We start from the raw sequence: 17,809 nt of genomic DNA on the forward strand, positions 1-17,809 counted from the left end.
ACAATCAGCTTTTTTGATCAGCTTTATAGAGTCAGTGTTCTATAAATGTCTATTAAATTCCATCTGCTCTAATTCCTCATTTAAGGCTGCTGTTTCTTGTTGATTTTCTGTCTGGTTCATCTGTCCATTGATGTAAGTGGGGGTGTTGAAGAATCCTACTACTGTTGTGCTGCTGTCAAAGCCTGTTTTCTGTTTGTTAATAGTTGTTTCACATATTTTAATGTTCCTTCATTTGATATAAATCTATTGATAAGTGTTATGCCCTCCTGATGGACTGACACCTAAGTCATTATATGTCATTTCCTATCCCTTGACACATTCTTTAGCTGAAGTTTATTTTATCTAATATAAATATGGCTGTCCCTACTTTTTTGGTGGGGAGGAGTTATACCATTTGCTTGTAAGAATGTTTTCCAATGTTATGCTTTGAGCCCCATGTGTATCTTTGGAGCCAAGGTAGGTCTCTTGGAGACAAGAGAAAGTTGAGTTTTATTTTCTGATCTATCTAGCCTCTCCAGGCATTTTGATTGGTGAGTTCAGACCATTGGCATTTAGGGAAATTGCTGATATCTAAGTCTTTTTTAAAAAAGATTTATTTATTTATGCATACAAGATCTGGGGTACAGGCCAGAGGTGCGGGGGCAGGGGGAGGTGAGAGGATTCACCAGAGACAGAGTGGGAAACAGAGCAGGCAGACTAGTGAAATACTTTGCTGAGCGGAGCAGCGGGCTAGACAGGAGAGAGGTCTGCTGCATCAGGGTAGCTCCCTGGCTGGGGATCAAACTTGTGCTGTAGTGGTTGCAGATAGCTGCATAGTGCTGCGTCTTAACCCCTTGCACCACCAGGGAGGCCTCTGATATGTAAGTCTTTATTGCTAGCTTGCACTTTGTTTTCTGTATATTTTTTTGCAGTTTGTCTCTGTTCTTTTGCTCTGTTGCCTTGTATTTTGAAACTAGCCTTTGCACAGTGTTTTGAGTCTAAGTTTTTCTTCTTCTTTGTTTCTCTTAGCTATTTTTTGTTCTGTGGTTACCATTTGGCTTATATATAGAATTCTATACTTAAAACCCATCTTAAATTGAAACTAAGTTAGTCTTAAGCTCCTTATATCAGTTCCCATTTTTGTTCTCTTCCTACCCTTTACCCCCATATTTTCTGTTCTGGAGTCTTGCTGCTTCTAAGTGAGGTTTCCTGATTTTTTAAACAGAAGTCCCTTTAATATTGCTTGCAAAAAAGATTTAGGGAAGATGAATGCCTTCAACTGCTGTTTGTCTGCAAAACTCTTTTTCAATCCTTCACTTCTGAGTGTTAACCTAGTTTGAGGATTCTTGGTTGGAGAACTTTTTCATTGAACACATAGAAAACATCATGCCACTTCCTTCTGGTCTGTTAACTTGCTGCTATGAAATCTGCTGATAGTCTTATTTAGGTTCCCTTATAGGAGACTCTTTACAGCATTAATTCTTATTGATAAATAGTATCCCTTTGTGTGAATATATCACAGTTCATCTAGTAACTGTAGACATTTTATGTAGTTCTTAGTTTTAAGCTGCTATGAATAATGCTGTTATGCAAATTCTAGTATACATCTTTTGGTGAACATGTGCATGCATTTATTTGGTATATAGTTAGGAAAAAATTGCGAGGTCATGAATTAAAACCTTTAACTTTAGTGTAATGGATACTTTCAAATCATTTTCCAAAGCGCTTGTACCCCTACCTTGATACTCATTCAACCACTTTGGTCTGCTATCTACATGAGCCCTTTCTATTTACTGCAACTCTTATTCAACTTGAAATTATAACACACACAATTATTTCAAAACAAAATCCTTGAGACAAATTCAGACAAAAGTAAAACCTATAGAATAAATAAATTATGTAATTTACTTTAACGACCCTGAATGAATGACTCTTGCTTACTAATTTTGGTGCTATTTCTTGTGCAAATTAATGAAATTCAATAGTTTATCAAGGGAAATGAGTGTGGCTACCACTACTCTTACTATGCACTACATTTTCTCAGGAATCTCAGTGATCTTCACAGGAATCTCAGTATTATTCACCTAATTGTGTATGATAGAAAAATGAGTCTCAGGGAGTTAATGTGATTCCCCAAGTTAGAGGGGGCAGCCCAGAAATCCAATCTATGTCTTTTCTGATCCCAAAGACCAGATCTTCACTTCTGCCAGCTGCATCTCAAGGCAATATATTACTTGGTAATGACTTTTCATGCTGCCTGCACATGAAAAGTTAGTCCCTCTTGCACATAGATGAGTTAAATGTGAAGTTCTGTGTGGGTGGATTATGCCATGTTAATTCAGACTGGTTGTGTTCTAATAGATTGTTTATCAAATTTCATACTAAAACATATACAATATGAAAAAGAATTAAAAACATTATACAATCTTTTTTCTATATTAATACATATGCATGGATATGATCTCTAGACAAAGACATAGAAACAATAATGTTCTGATATTTTTGTTTTTAGTAATGATCATCATTTCATATTTTGAAACATTTAAAGTACAAACACTAATCCTTTATATTCAAGATCTTTTTCTCCTTTTTGAAGATATAAGCAAAGGCAATCATTATCTACATAACCATAGTTCAAAATCTGTTTTCCCATTATAATGCATTCAGGCTGCATATTTATTTATAGCTGGAATCACTAATCAGAGATACATTTGCTTTCTGTTTCCCCCTTTTGGTTTCATAATTTTGCTCAAAATGTACCACTTCATTTGTATTTGCCATACTCCAAGCTGGCTGCATGTTTTAAATGTTTCAGCACTGGATCCACTTCATTTCATCACACAGCTACTGCTGAAATCCTCTGTACCCATCAAACTCTGGAGTTTGTTGAAGCAAATAATGTTAATAGAATCCAATGTCAATACTCTGGCTTCATTCCATGACCTTCAAGTTAGTGATCCTCTCTTTCTATTTAGTGCTAATTAAGACTTTAAGTGATGTTGGTGAGATGTTCAAAGAATTAAGTGTGATTAATATAAAAGATCCAAATCGCTCATGAACATAAAGTAGATTGCATTTTATTCTATATGCCTTTACTTTGGTTTGAAATCATTTCCTTTACTTTTTTCATTTTTATTATATTATGCTGAATGGCCACATTTGCTCTAAGAAAGGATAGAATTAAATCATTGTATTGTTAATTTCCCAATGAACAAATCTTTGCCCTTGAAAAAGGTATCTGTTGAATATCATAATGTTTTGTCCTTGGTCTATACAAGTCACTATTGTCCAATATATATGAAAAAAATGATGGAAGGAATGCTTATTAAATTTTGAGGTCGCTGGAAAGTATAGTAAATTCAGTAATTCAGGAGCAGGAATTAAAATTGTTCCAGGAGATTAGACTATGTCACCAAAACAAATAGAATGGTATTTAAAATAGAAAAGGGGAAAGTTATAATTTTAAAATTAAATGAGTAATGGTATATTAGTTGTACATTTAAAAGATGTGGACACCCAGCCTAAAATAAATTTCTTCTATCTTCTGACAAAATGTGCAAGATTTAGTGTACCTGGAATTATTAGCCACAAATATGGTGCCAACTATGATCTCTCCTAATTCTACTTACTGTTATTAAGCATTACTACGTATAGGAATTTTACTAGGCAATTTTACATGTTATCTGCAGAAGATAAATAAAATTACTTCAAGTACATTTTCCTTGCAAAAATGCATCCTGTTTTAAACTAATGGCATACCACATAGAAGTAATAAACTGAAGATATATTTTTTTAGGGAGTTGAACCACCAAATTCTAGACACATTCCTATGTGGAGATATAATCACTGTAAAAAACAAAATAAAGAACTATGAGCATTCATAGAACAAATTCCATTTGTTCTAACTGTGGTTTTAACAGCTGTTGTAAGTTTATATTAGCATTTTCTAATACATCTGATTTATATTGTTGAAGAAACATTCAGGGAAATTTTTCCTCAAAAATTTTCTTTTTAAATACATACTTCCTTGTCAAATTTTTTTTAAACTTTTTTTTTTCTTTTAAAGATTTATTTATACAGGCACTGGGTACAGTCAGAAGTGCAGGAGGGTGAGAGAATTCACCAGAGCCAAAGCGGGGAGCAGAACAGGCAGAGTGACAAAATACACTGCTGAGGGGAGCAGCGGGCATGGCAGGAGAGGTCTGTCGTGCCATGTGGGACCCTTGCGGTGGCCGGGGATCGAACCAGCGCTGCAGAGGCTGCGGGCAGCTTCGCAGCCCAGCGCTCAACCGCTGCGCCACCAGGGGAGACCCTTCCTCAAATTTTTGATCAAAATTCTGAAGGAACATAAAGATGACTACAATCTGAAAATGTTGGTAGTTATTACTCATCAGCTCTCTCATGTAAAAAAAAAATGAGCATACTGTTGTCTCTATCAAAATTTAAAAAGTGTGAATAAAAGCTGTACCTGATGAGTATGTCAGTATGAATTTGTCAGTATGAATTTCAAAATATACTTCTGAAATAGGTAAATAAATGTATTCATGACACATTGCAGAGACTCATTCAAAGTTAGTCAGGAATGCTGCAGTCGTGGCTCTTATCCAGTATCAGACTACACAGGGGAACTACATTCTCAGAAAGGCTGAGATCCAATGATTCCATGTTTCTGAACAATTTCTGGACATGATTAAGTGCTAATTATTTAAGCTCCCCATAATGATATTTATGCTTTTCTGAATCACATTCACATGTATTGATTCAATGAGACATAATTTCAGTCTATTCATAAAAGCAGTGACATATGGGAGCATTTGAGTGAAACAGTATGATAGTGATTATTAAATGTGAAAAAGAATGAATTCTTAGCATGAGAAACCTTATATTCAGTAAATGTTCTAAAGCATGTCTTGTACTCTTATTCAAGGAAATGGGATTTTTGTATGCATCTTATGAACAGTATGAAGATGGCCCCTAGGGTCCAGTAAATTGGAACCATCTTTGGACAATTTCTAAGAAGGATTTCACAAAGCAACCAAAATTATTCAAAATTGATTTTCTGCAGTGTCACATGGACATCTATGAGACGTAAGACTGGAAATAGTTTTTATTGAATTATATCCCTCCTGAATATTTTAAAATTGCATGCAGCAATTGTATCTTCCTCCTGGAATATATAGATAAGAAGGGTCACAATTCCCATCTCTTTGGAATCTAAAATGGATTGCCATAAAGAAATAGCTAGTGAAAGTTAGAGAGCATGTAGCCTGAGAAGCTGCAGGCTAGAGATTAAATCCACCTTTATATAATTCAGGAGACCAGAGCAAACAATAGCTAGATACTGAAGGAAGTACATTTGAAAATATACTGAAGTTAGCAATTTGAGTCAAGGAATCATGAGAACAGAGCAATATTATGAGCTTCTAGGTATGTATTGGACTTCAAAAGACTGACAGCATAGAATTCTATCAAAGTTCTGCTTCCCTTACAAAAAAGCCGTGCATTTCTTTTTTTCCTCTTACATGAGCTGCACATTTTAAAAAGCTTTATGTTTTTTGGAAATACTTCATGCCCACTTTAAATTTTGTTTGTTGTTACTTTTTCTTACTGCACATTTAAATCTTTGAGTTCTTAGATAAGTAAGTTTCAGATCAGAAAACATGACATTTTTAGTCAGGTAAATTTATACTTTTCTTTTAGCTATGTTACACTTGGGAAAAATTGCCTAAAACATTTATTGTGGAAGTTAATTACGGGAAGGATCTTTTTTTCATGGATACTTCACTCCTCAATATGAAAACAAATAATTTTTATTTTCCCTTTGCTAATCATATATTGGAGCATCCTAGAATCAAACCTCTTTAGACTTCCAAGGGACATTAAATATTTCAAAGCTCCTTTAATCTTCTATTACAGAATCTACAGCATTTCTGCTAAATATCTCTGTAGTATGTATGACCAATACTCAATGAATGGAAACATATTACTTTTGAAGTGGTCTATTCTGCCTTTGGAGAATCTGTCCTACTAGGAAGCTCTTATTTAACAAAATACCTCTCTGACAAAGTTGGGGGGGGTGCTGTAATAAAACAAGTGTGGTATTTCTTCCCTTCTCCTCAAGTGCTTACACATTGCCATCATGAATCTTTACTTCACCTGTCAAGTTTTTTTCTGCTGCATGTCTTTCTGGCATCAATAAATCTTTCAACTCAGTATGGTTTTGAATTTTGTCACTATCTTTGTCATTCTACTCTGGTCATTCTTGTTGATGTATAACACATCAAGTATGGTGTCACATATGTCCAGAACAAAGTTGAAAGGAACTGTCACTTGCTGGCTCTATTAGAATAGCTTAAAATACATTAGACATTTCGGTGGCCATATTTACTGTTGCCGTACATTTATACTTACTGTTTACTAGAAACCCTCAAGCTTCATATTACTTACAGTTGCCAAGACACAACTCTTATCCTCTACTTGTAACTTGCTTAAGCAAAAATTTGACACAAATTGCTAGTTACCAGGCAACTTGAAAGTATCAAATAATATTTATTACTTTCATATGGTTATTCTTATGGGTTATTGTGTCCATATTTAAAGTTGGAGACACAGAAGAAATTATCACTTTGCATTTGATGTTATTTCAAATTTTATTCTTTATATTTTGCTTCTCTGTCATAGTTTAATAATATGAAAGAAAAGCTAAAATCAGGTCACTGAAATAAAATGAAAAGCACAATGCATTTGAGACAGAGCTCTTAACTAGGTATGTACGCCTAATTTGCACTAAAAGTGTACCTTCAAAAATAATTTTTAAAAATTATCACTTCTTTGACATTTGCACATGACATGCCATTACATGCAAATTTTAAGAAACTTTCATTTTTTCACTTTCTGTACTTTAAGACTCATAAAGTCACAACCCTAAAAATTGTGACTATCATGGGGCAAGTATAACTTCTGATGTTTTAGGATTCATTCTTCCTCATTTAGGGTCTTAACTAACTGACAATATATGATATTTTTTGCTTTTCCTTTTTTTTGTATTTTTAAGAGCACTATTTAAATCCTATAAACTTCCTCTTTTATTTCAGCTATTAGTCTTTTAAGTCCCAAACTAATGATACTCCTATCTTGATCATGTATGCTGATTTGTTGTTTATATGTACAACCAAAATAAAATTTTCTTAAAGTAAATGGAATAATCAAGTGAAAGGTATCATTTCTGATGGCTGTCATCCTTCTCAGATTTGTCACTATCTTTTAGCTTCTGAAATTTATCTATAACATTGCCTGTGTTAGCTCAGAGATTCAAGAACCATTAAACATAAAGTAAAATTCAAATCATGTTCTCACTCTGACCTACTAGAAACAATAGCAGCTGGCAAAAATATAAAACATAACAGTCACTAGTGTGAAGACCAGGTCTGAGAAAAGACTGGGTAAATTATGGAGATGAGATTAAAAATAATAGCTAAATGCAAAAGGAGTATTCTAACATATATAAATATCCTTCCTTAATTAACATATAAATAACAAGGAATACCTTTAACAATACAGAAGTCCATATCTATATCCCTACGTATAGACTATCTAGAAGACGTTATTGAAATGCCCAATTATATGCCACACTGACCTATTTGTTCAAACTTTTGATTTACCCGTTTAACCAATAAGGATTGTTCTAGTCTGAAATAAGTGCTATTGGCAATTCAAAAGACATTAAAAATAATTTGGGAAACAAAGAGTAAATACAATCATAATATTAGTTTTTTTTGTTTTTTTGTTTGTTTGTTTTTTTACCAGACACATAAAAAAGGTTTTATTAATCCTCTCATGAAAAATCTGCACCACAGGTACAGATAAAGTAATTACAGAATCTTTATTTCTTTTTTGGCCGCCTTTAAGTGCCCCTGACTTTTTCCATTCTGTTCTTGTGCTCATTTTGCTGTTTCCTGGAGGTCTTTTTGGTTTTTTTTCATACAGGCTATGTCTTGCAAGTCTATGTTTGGGTTCATTTTTCTTTGCATAATCCAAGGAATTGTAAATCATGCCAAAGTCAGGTGTCTTGCCACCTCCAAAATGGGTTCTGAATCCAAATATAAGAATGACATCATGGGTGGTCTTGTACATTTTGTCTAGTTTTTCCTGAAGTTCTGTCTTAGGTACTGATGCCTTTGCAGGGTGAAGGACATTGTCAATGACCATTTGTCTCTGCTGAAGCAGTTAGTTGGTCATGAACTTCCTGGTCCAGAGAGTCAATGTGTCATTGAGGATGGTGATGAATCTTCGGGCAGTCAGGGAGGAAAAGCAACATCAGTTTTTTTTAACCTTAATGTATACTATCTAATCAGTTAATAGTGATTAATGACAGTATTCATCATTTGACTAAACACAATATTGCTTGTTTTTACAATGCATATATAAATATTATATCAATAATGTATTAAATTTAGAGGAAATCAACTATATTGACTCAGGAGAGAGATTAAATAGTGTGAGGATCTGACTTTTTATTCAATAAGTGCAAGTGTTGAGGAAATACTATATATATATATATATATATATACACATACATACACACACACACACACACAACTTGCAAATCCTGTTAGTGCATATATGGTTTTTGCCATTAGAAAAAATAAAGCACTTCTGATACTTTCCCTATAATACCTGATATCTCTATGTGCTAAATACTTTGTATTGTTGATCTATATCCACCTATCAATCTCTATAAATAACAAAATGATTTCTCAAAAATATCTTGAATTAAATGCTATCTCCATCATCCCATTGTCAAGATGAAAAATCAGAAGTATTGAAAGACTAAGTGTCTTGCTCAAGGTCATAGTGTTCAGGAGAAACTTGGTCAGAAAACAGCCTGCCTTCATAATTCCTCCCGTTAACTGCTATACTCACACAGTCCACACATATTTCACTTTCAGGTTCATTATACAAGTTATTTCACAAACATCATGTGTTTGACTTTCTGAAATTTATATATTTTAGAGGAAGTCTGTGGTTTTCTTAGCTCAGGTTTTCATAATAAAATACCACAGACTGGATGTCTTAAAAGGCATAAATTTATTTTTTCACAATTCTGGAGGCTGGGAATCAAGATCAAGACCAACATGTTTGGTTCTTGGTGGGGGCCTTCTTCCTGGCTTATAGACAGTGACTTTCTCCCTGCTAGTACAGTCATAACATAATACCTTAGACTAAGTGATTTAAGCAACAGAAATTCATTTTGTTTTGATTTAGGAAGCGAGAAGCCCATTATTAAAGTATTGGCAGGTTTGGATTCTCCAGAGGTCTTTTCATCTGTGGAATATTTGGATCTTCACATGAGAAACACACTTTGTAACCAATTTTCTATCATCCATGCTACCACATATGTCTAGCCAAGATGATCCACAATAGCCCAAAAAAATCCAAATTTATTTAGGTTAGCAATATGTTCTAGATAGATAATATGTTCCAATTTAATTTTAAATTTGTTAACTATTTTCTATCATAAAATTATTTATGAACTTATTATTAAAAGGACATTATGCAAAAAATAAAGAAATCAGAGTTAGAGCTAAGTAGTTTATTCTAAATAAAGACAGAATACATTATGTTTAAATTCAGTTGTGGTAACAAAATCTCCAACGTAACAGTGGCTTTAGTGATAGAGACTTGTACTTTTCTTTCATGTGAATAAAGATCAAATAAGTGTGCGAGGGCTAACATACATGTTACAGGTACCAGAGACTCAGGTCTTATCTTTTACTCCATTTTTTGTAACCTTGCTCTCCAGTGTAAGATGAAGAGACCTACCATCTAGGAATGATGACGGGCAGAACCAAGAAGAAGATAGTAAAGGAATCATGTGCAGTGTTCCTTAAAGAAGGACCTTGAAAGCAGCTACATATCTCTCCTTTCTGCTCAGTAGTCAGAACTGGCTCTGACAAATGAGCTGTTTTCAGCAACAAGGCATGGTTGCTATAAAGCTGGAAAAATAGTCTCATTTCAAGGCAGCCATGGGCCCGGCTAAGAATTATTGTATTCTGGAAGAGAGGACAGACATGGAGGGAGGGAAACTGGCAATCAGCAGCTATTCAGTCTTTTTTGCACTCCAATGTCTTTGTATATTGTTCTTTCTACACAGAACAGCCATCCCTCTATAAGACAAATGACCCCAAAGTTCATCAAGGAATGACATCCAGTTCAAAGTCCTTATTTCTTGATGATGGATTGTCTTCTCTCTGTGGCTGTAATTTATCATAGTCCAGTGAAATAAAATTAAAATATTTGCCACCATATATTCTATATATGATGGTGGATGTAGGAGCTCCCCTGCCTGGCTCTGCTGCTGACTTACTCAGTTGGTTCCCAAAACATATGTGTCTTCTCCAGAATCAAGCTCCACAACATTCATGACTCCTGTAGGGTCTTGCTTCTGCAATACACAGTGGCCAGCAGCACCAGCTGCCAGCTGTGTCCTGTAATGTCTAGCCACACCCCTGCCCCCTGCCACCACCCCTACCCCCAGGAGCCTTTGTATACCTGATGGTAGATTGCTTCCAATTTCTGTAGCACTGTCGGATTTTCCAGAGTCAGGTTCTTGTACTGCACAGCAGTTAGCAGTGCCCTGTGACCAACAACTACCCTGATCAGACACACCTCAAGTTCATATTTGTAGTGGAGTGCCTCTATGAGTCCTGTCCCCGTGAACTACTTTCTCCAACATCCTAGAGAATGGATTTCTGGCAATTTCTACATAAAAGTTTTATAGAAAGCTACACTGGCAGGGCACCACAGAAACTGGTTCACCATTGATGGGCCATAGCCATATCTCCTCCAACAAGCTCAAAATCAGTCCTGTCAGTCATGGAGTCCCTTCCTGAGATACTCTGTCTCAGTTCCAGACAAACCAGTAGCTCTTTATCTTTTATTCTTATATTCTTTGGAATTTTCTTTCCTTCTTACTAGCCATTCTCCATTATTTCAATTCTTTGTTATAGTTGATAGTTCTTCATATTAAGCTTCCCCTATTCAAAGAACTATGTAGCTGTTTTTTCTTGATTGGATCTAGATTGACAGTGGACCATGGAGAAGATAATCATAATAAAATTTCCCACACTGAGAAAGGAGCCAATCTCAGTTATTAGCACAGAGGATTTATTAAGTTACACCAGACAGGAAGAGCAAAGACTATCTTCTCTGTCAATAAAGGATGCCTTTGGTTAGAATAACTAGCAGGTGTTGCTGTCTCAGTGGAACTGTCCTTTTCACTGGCATTCATGTTTCCTGGTAGAGGTTTCTGGTCCTCTGTATCTACTGCCCATCTTTTTCTTTTTAATTTTATTGAATTTATTTAACAAGTTGGAGAAAATTTACATAATGATGCTGAGTCTTCAAATGCACAAACATGGCACCTCTCCATTTATTTAGATCTTTTTAAATTTCCCTTAGCAATGTTTTGTACTTTTCAGTATATATTACCTACATGATTTCTGCTTTATAAGTATTTTTATACTTTATAAGTATTTTTATACTTTATAAATACTTCATAAGTATTTATATGCTGTTATAAATTATTTTTTCTTGTTTCATTTTCTAAAACTTTGTAACTGACAAAGAATCTCTCCTTGACCAAGTTTTTTTCAGGTTCCTCTGAAATTTTCAGGTAGGCCTTGACTTTTAGTTTTCTGTGAGAACTGCATTGTTCAACTGATGCTTGTTTGATTATTTGCCGGTCTAGAAGAAACCAGGGGAGTGCAGATGATTTCCTTTGCACCCAACAGTTATTAATTCAGTAATTTACTATATGAACAAATGTTATATTCCATTATCCTTTGTTAGAAAAATGGCTTACTGGCAAAAGACATTTGAAAAAATGCTTTTTACTTATAAAAGATAATTCATACCTCCTATATTGACAACTTATTTTTTTCCCTCTTTCTCTCAACCTCTCTCTGTCTCTGTCTCTCCATGCACACGCACACACACACACACACACACAGTCACATGGTCACATACATTTACTGTCCATCTTAGTCTTGGAACAGGGTGGTCCCTAGGAAAAGGGGGAATTCCAGGTTCCCTGCCCCACCCAAATGAGGTGGAACTGAGCAGGGAGGAGGAGAAGCTGGAGAGGAGACTGGGGAGAGAAGGAAACAGGGTGGAGAGCCAGAAGGAGACCTGGAGGAGGCACCTGGAGCAGAGAGACATGTGAAGAAGCTGCACTTGCTTTTGGTCCTGGACTGGCTGAAACAGATGTGGGTGAGAGAGCTGTGGGGAGGAGACAATGGCAGCTTTTATCTTGGTTTTGATTTTGCTCTTTTCCTCCCAAAAGAGGCTGTTTCTGACCCTTTTCTATGGGTCCCCACTGGAAGTGGCTTTAGACTTTGTGGCAGGCTTTTGGGCCTTACTCTGGGCCAATCCTGTTTGGGTGGACTTTTACCCACAAGGGGATGGGTAACTTTGGGTGCTTGATTTAGAAACTATACTCTTCGTCTTTTCTGTATTGTTTACTAATTGTATTAAAGTTCCTTTCCATTAAAGTCTTATATGTTTTGTGTTGATGCGGTGGATGGCAGAACCTACTTAGAACAGGATGGGCTTTCCTGGTGGCGCAGGTGGTTGAGCGCAGCTCTGTGAAGCGTTCCAAAGCCTCTGCAGCATGGGTTGGATCCCAGCTAGCCGGGGAACTACCCACATGGCATGGCAGACCTCTCCTGTCTCGCCCACTGCTGGCCTCAGCAGTGTATTTCAGTCAGTCTGCCTGTTCTGTTCCCAGCTCTGTCTCTGGTGAATCCTCTCACCCTCACGCACATCTGGCCTGTACTCTGGTTCTTGCATGCATGCATAAATCTTTTTTTTTAAAAAAAAAGAACAGGCAAATTTGGGGCTTTGGGGTGTCCTTCTCCCTGCCCTGTAGCAGTCTGACTCAGGTGGGACACTGGAGAGCAGGCAACATGACTTCCAGGTGCAAGGTGACTCTATAGGCTACTTCCTGTTAGTTCACATTTGAGATCTACACTTGCCTTGGGAATTGAAAAACTATTTTATTTCCAAACCAGGTGGTACTGCCCATAGTAACTAGTGTAGTCCTCTATAGCATTAAGGACTCAGAATTAGTTTGAGTGACTCTACCCTCTGAGACCTGGGCTTCATTGTTTAGCATGTCAGCATCTGCTACTTATAGTGAATAGAAAAGTAGTAAAGGGAAAAATGGTGAAATAGCATTAGCTCTTAAGGAGTATTCCCAAAAACTCTACAAACTACTCTTTACATATTCATCTCAGTGCATTTCTTGTCACCATGTTAAGCAAACATAGTCACAGTGCCACAGCTAATTGCAAAGGAGACTGGTTAGTGTACTCTATTCAGAGTGACTACATGTCCACCTAAAAATTCTATTAATATAGAAAAAGGTATAAAATATATTTTGGGGGGAAAGGGTAAGACTATAATTTTTATCCTCTAACATTGCAAAGCTTTTCATTTGCAAAAACAAAAAAAGAGGCTGGTTAAAATTTACTAAGCATTTTAGAGCAAATTTGAAGACATGGTAATCATATTTAGAAACAAACCCTCCCATTGTTTAATTTCAGAAACTGATTTCCAATTCTGTTTTGTGTTTCAAGAATTCTAGGTAATATCTCTAGGAGTGGTTAAGCAAAGCCTTCAAAACTTTACCATCACTGAGTCCCTCAGCACAGCATGTATTTGAGAGAGAGAGACAGAAAGAGAGAGGGAGGGGGAGAGAGAGAAATTTCCTTCAAGTTAGGATTAAAAAAGAACTGAGAGTATTCAATTCACTTATTCATCCAAGGTCATCTTGCTAAAAGAGTGACAATCTTGTTCTCTAGTTTAAAACCATTTTATGTTTGTGATGCCGGTCATATAAGCAACATAGAGAGTGTAAGATGAGTCACTTCAACGATTTTATATGTACACTGCTTGATATTAACTGAGTTTTACTGAAACTGGTAACACTTTGACAGTGTGTATTTTTAAAAACATCTTTTTACGAAAGTCTCAAAGCACTTTACAACATTGAAAGCTCAAAAAGAAAAAAAGAAATCTGAAGCAGTGGGAAGCATAGATCAATTAGGGAGTAATTACTTCAATTATTTCTAATAAAATCATTTTGTATTAAGTGAAAATAGTTCTTAAGTTTTAAACATTCATTGAGGATTAAGAATGGCAGGCTCAAGGCTTTATCTTTCCATAAAAAAGAGCCCTATTGTTCTATATTGGGTTAATAGACTTTCATAAGTTCTCTTTTTTTTTTTTGAGATAAAGGAAAGTATATAATTGCTTAGACTAATCAAGAGGGATGGCCAGATCCATTTTTCTTAAGTGCAGTCACATTGCAATAATCAAAAACTAAAAATATGGTTGACAAATTAATTTCAATGGTCATAAACTTTGCATGCGATTCCAACCCAGTATTTTTACACTTTTTGAAATATTGTCTGTCTTAACTCATTAGGAATAATGTTTAGTCTTATGGTTAAGAGCACAGATTCTGAAGGTAGTTTCTAATATCATCTAAAAAGTATGAAGTTACACAACAAAGAAAATAATCCTGTCAAAAATGGGCAGAAGAGCTAAAAAGAAACTTCTCTGAAGAGGAAATGCAAATGGCCAACAGGCATATGAAAAAATGTTCAACATCACTTGTAATCAGGGAAATGCAAATCAAAACTACCATGAGATACCATCTTACACCAGTGAGAATGGCATATATTAAAAAAGCAACAACAAATGTTGGCGAGGATGTGGAGAAAAAGGAACTCTCCTGCACTGTTGGTGGGAGTGCAAACTGGTCCAACCACTACGGATTGCTGTGTGGAGATTTCTGGACCTACTAAACATAGAACTTCCATATGATCCAGCAATTCCACTCCTAGGTATTTATCCAAAGGACACAGAAACATCAATTCCAAAGAGCACCTGCACCCCTATGTTTATAGCAGCACTGTTAAGCTTTGGAAACAACCCAAATGCCCAAAAATAGATGACTGGATCAAGAAGATGTGGTACATATATACCATGGAATATTACTCAGCATTCAAAAAAGATAAACACATGCCATTTGCAGCAACATGGATGGCACTGGAAGGGATCGTGCTCAGCAAAATAAGCCAGAAAGAAAAAGAAAAATACCGGATGGTCTCACTCATAGCAGGAATCTAGAAAACTTAAATAAGGGACCAGGAAAATGAACAACTATAAGAAAGTGAAAATGAAAATCAACAAAAAACTATGAACCAGAGACACTCTATGGGGGGGGGGGGGGAGGGGAGGGATTGGGGTCAAAATAAGGGGGTTGCAATTATATGGGGAATATAAAAATAAAATTTATTTTAAAAAAAAATGTGAAGTTACATTACCCTGGGTAATTCACAGAAACTTCCTGGCCCTTGATTCCCATTGTTATATGATGAAAATAATAATAGTAGCTAATTTACTATGTTGTTGTCAGTATGAAATAATATGTATATAGTACAGTGTCTGTCAAGATTAGTGTTATTGGAATTTAACTGTTATTAGGTTCCTTCCAGCTCTGATGTTTTATGAGTCTATGATCATCTCTAAAACATTCTTTATATGGAATGTAAGTTATTGATAGGCACTTTCTTTGTATTTTCATACAATTTACAGGCATTGACATCATGCTGTAAATAATGTAACAGTTTGTGATTTGTAATATATAAACAGTAAGAAATTTATCATATTAGAGCACTTTCTAGAAAGGGTGCTGCTTAACTGGAAAGTATATTGAGGGCTTGCAATAGTCAGGACCCACAGTTCTCTTCTGTTATTCAATAAGTGTGTGGTTTTTTTTTGTTTGCCATTATATTTATTTATATATATATATGCACATTTATATTTATGGTTATCTTTAACTATATTTATTTATATTTAACTATATTTATAACTATATATAAATATATAACATATATTTAACTATATATAGTATAAGTATACACATATATAGTGTATTACCATATACACAGCATATGTACACATATATGCTGCTCAAGGATGTATAGATAGAAAATTGCCAGTTTTATACTCTATATTTCTACCTTTTATTTTGGACTTCACTTTATTTGCTTATTTTTTAAAAGATTTATTTATTTATTTATGCATACAAAAGCTGGTGTGGGCCAGAGTTGCAGAGGGGTGGTGAGAGGATTCACCAGGACAGAGTGGGGAGCAGAACAGGCAGAATGACTGAAATTCACTGCTGAGGGGAGCAGCGGGCAAGACAGGAGAGGTCTGCAGTGCCATGTGGGCCAGCTCCCTGGCTGGAGATCAAATACTGCAGTGGCTGCCAATAACTTCATAGTGCTGAGACTTAACTACTTGTGCCATCAGGGAGGTCCCCATTTATTTTTTTGAAAGGACATTGGCTATCATTTCATTGTTGCAGAGGTCAACATCTTCAAATCTTTGTCTTAAACTATTTTGGGGTTCAAATGTGGTTTCTTTTTCACTGAGGTATTATTGGTTTACAACTTTGTGTATGATTTAAGGGGATAAGTTCACTCTTTTCAGAGGTATGTCACCACACCACACCCACCACTGCAGCACCCACAGTCCATTACCCTAGAACATTAGTGATGGAGGACAGGAATAGAAAAAAACTGAAAAAGGAGGTACCACAAGACCAGAAACCTGGCTCACACAAGGAGGTGGGGGTAGAAGAGATAAGCATAGCCACTGACACATCAATGGAAACCAAGATTCTTAGGTGCCAATGCCCAGATTACAAAGCTTAAGATCCAAGCAGGTGGGCCTCCCCGGTGGCGCATCATTTGAGAGCTGGGCTGTGAAGCTGCCCGCAGCCTCTGCAGCGCCGGTTCGATCCCCAGCTGCCCAGCAAGAGTCCCACATGGAGCGCAGACCTCTCCTGCCGCCTGCTGCTCCCCTCAGGAGCGTACTTTGTCTGTCTGCCTGTTCTGAATTTGCTGGTGAATTCTCTCACCCTCCCGCACTTCTGACTGTACCTAGTGCTTGTATAAATAAATAAATAAAATCTTTAAAAAATAAAAAAAAGATCCAAGCAGGTATCAGACTGCTGTAGGGAGTGTCTAAGGCACAGGCCCAAGGGTAAAGGTATGGAGATTGAGCCCATCAGACTCCAAAAGTAAAGATATAGAGATTGAGCTCATTGTGGAATCTCTGGTCCCTTTCAGATTCTACATAGTTATCCAAAATCAACAACTAACCTGAAGGCTCACAAGGAGTGACACCTCCCAACAGAAGACTATATCAGCGCAGTTTCTACACAGGCTCGGGCAGAAATCCCACTGCCCACCTGTGACTATGCGGGTGCCTCCTTTCACCAGCACTCTCCCTCTGCAGGGCAGCAACTTCCTTCCTGCCCATGACCTGTCAAGGCTGCCCGCCTGCAACTATGCAGGCCTCTTTTAGCAAACCTGTCTCTTTCAGGGCAGCTCTTCCTGCCTGCTTATGTCTGTGCAAGTGTCCTTTATTCTTCTGTCCCTTTCCCTGATAAACTTGTTCTTTAAATATAACTAACATTCTCTGTCTCATGGAGAAACTCGTCTGGGAAACTCGACGCTTGTCACTGAAACGGGAGCTCTGGTGAAACCTTTCCCAGAGTGAACCCAAGGACCCAGCACTCCAAACCCAGACTCCAAAAAATGACAACAGTTAGGACTCTTCCCTACTCTGTTCCCACCCCTATCCTCCCTTCACCTTGATATTTCTGTATTATAAAACATTCTACTTTCCTTTCTGTGGCCTCTGAAGTAATGGGTAAAATATGTTTTTTTCTTCTAGAATACTTGATTACAGA

At 36.4% G+C, this 17,809-nt stretch overlaps 1 pseudogene; it reads right to left on the bottom strand.

The window, feature by feature from the left end:
• Positions 1–7,882: 7,882 nt before the first annotated feature.
• LOC119257133 (40S ribosomal protein S24-like) lies at positions 7,883–17,376 on the bottom strand (annotated as a pseudogene).
• Positions 17,377–17,809: the final 433 nt, after the last annotated feature.

This window comes from Talpa occidentalis, unplaced genomic scaffold, assembly GCF_014898055.3.
Source record: "Talpa occidentalis isolate TD23 unplaced genomic scaffold, MPIMG_talOcc4v2.1 talOcc4.4, whole genome shotgun sequence".
Taxonomy (NCBI): Eukaryota; Metazoa; Chordata; class Mammalia; order Eulipotyphla; family Talpidae; genus Talpa; species Talpa occidentalis.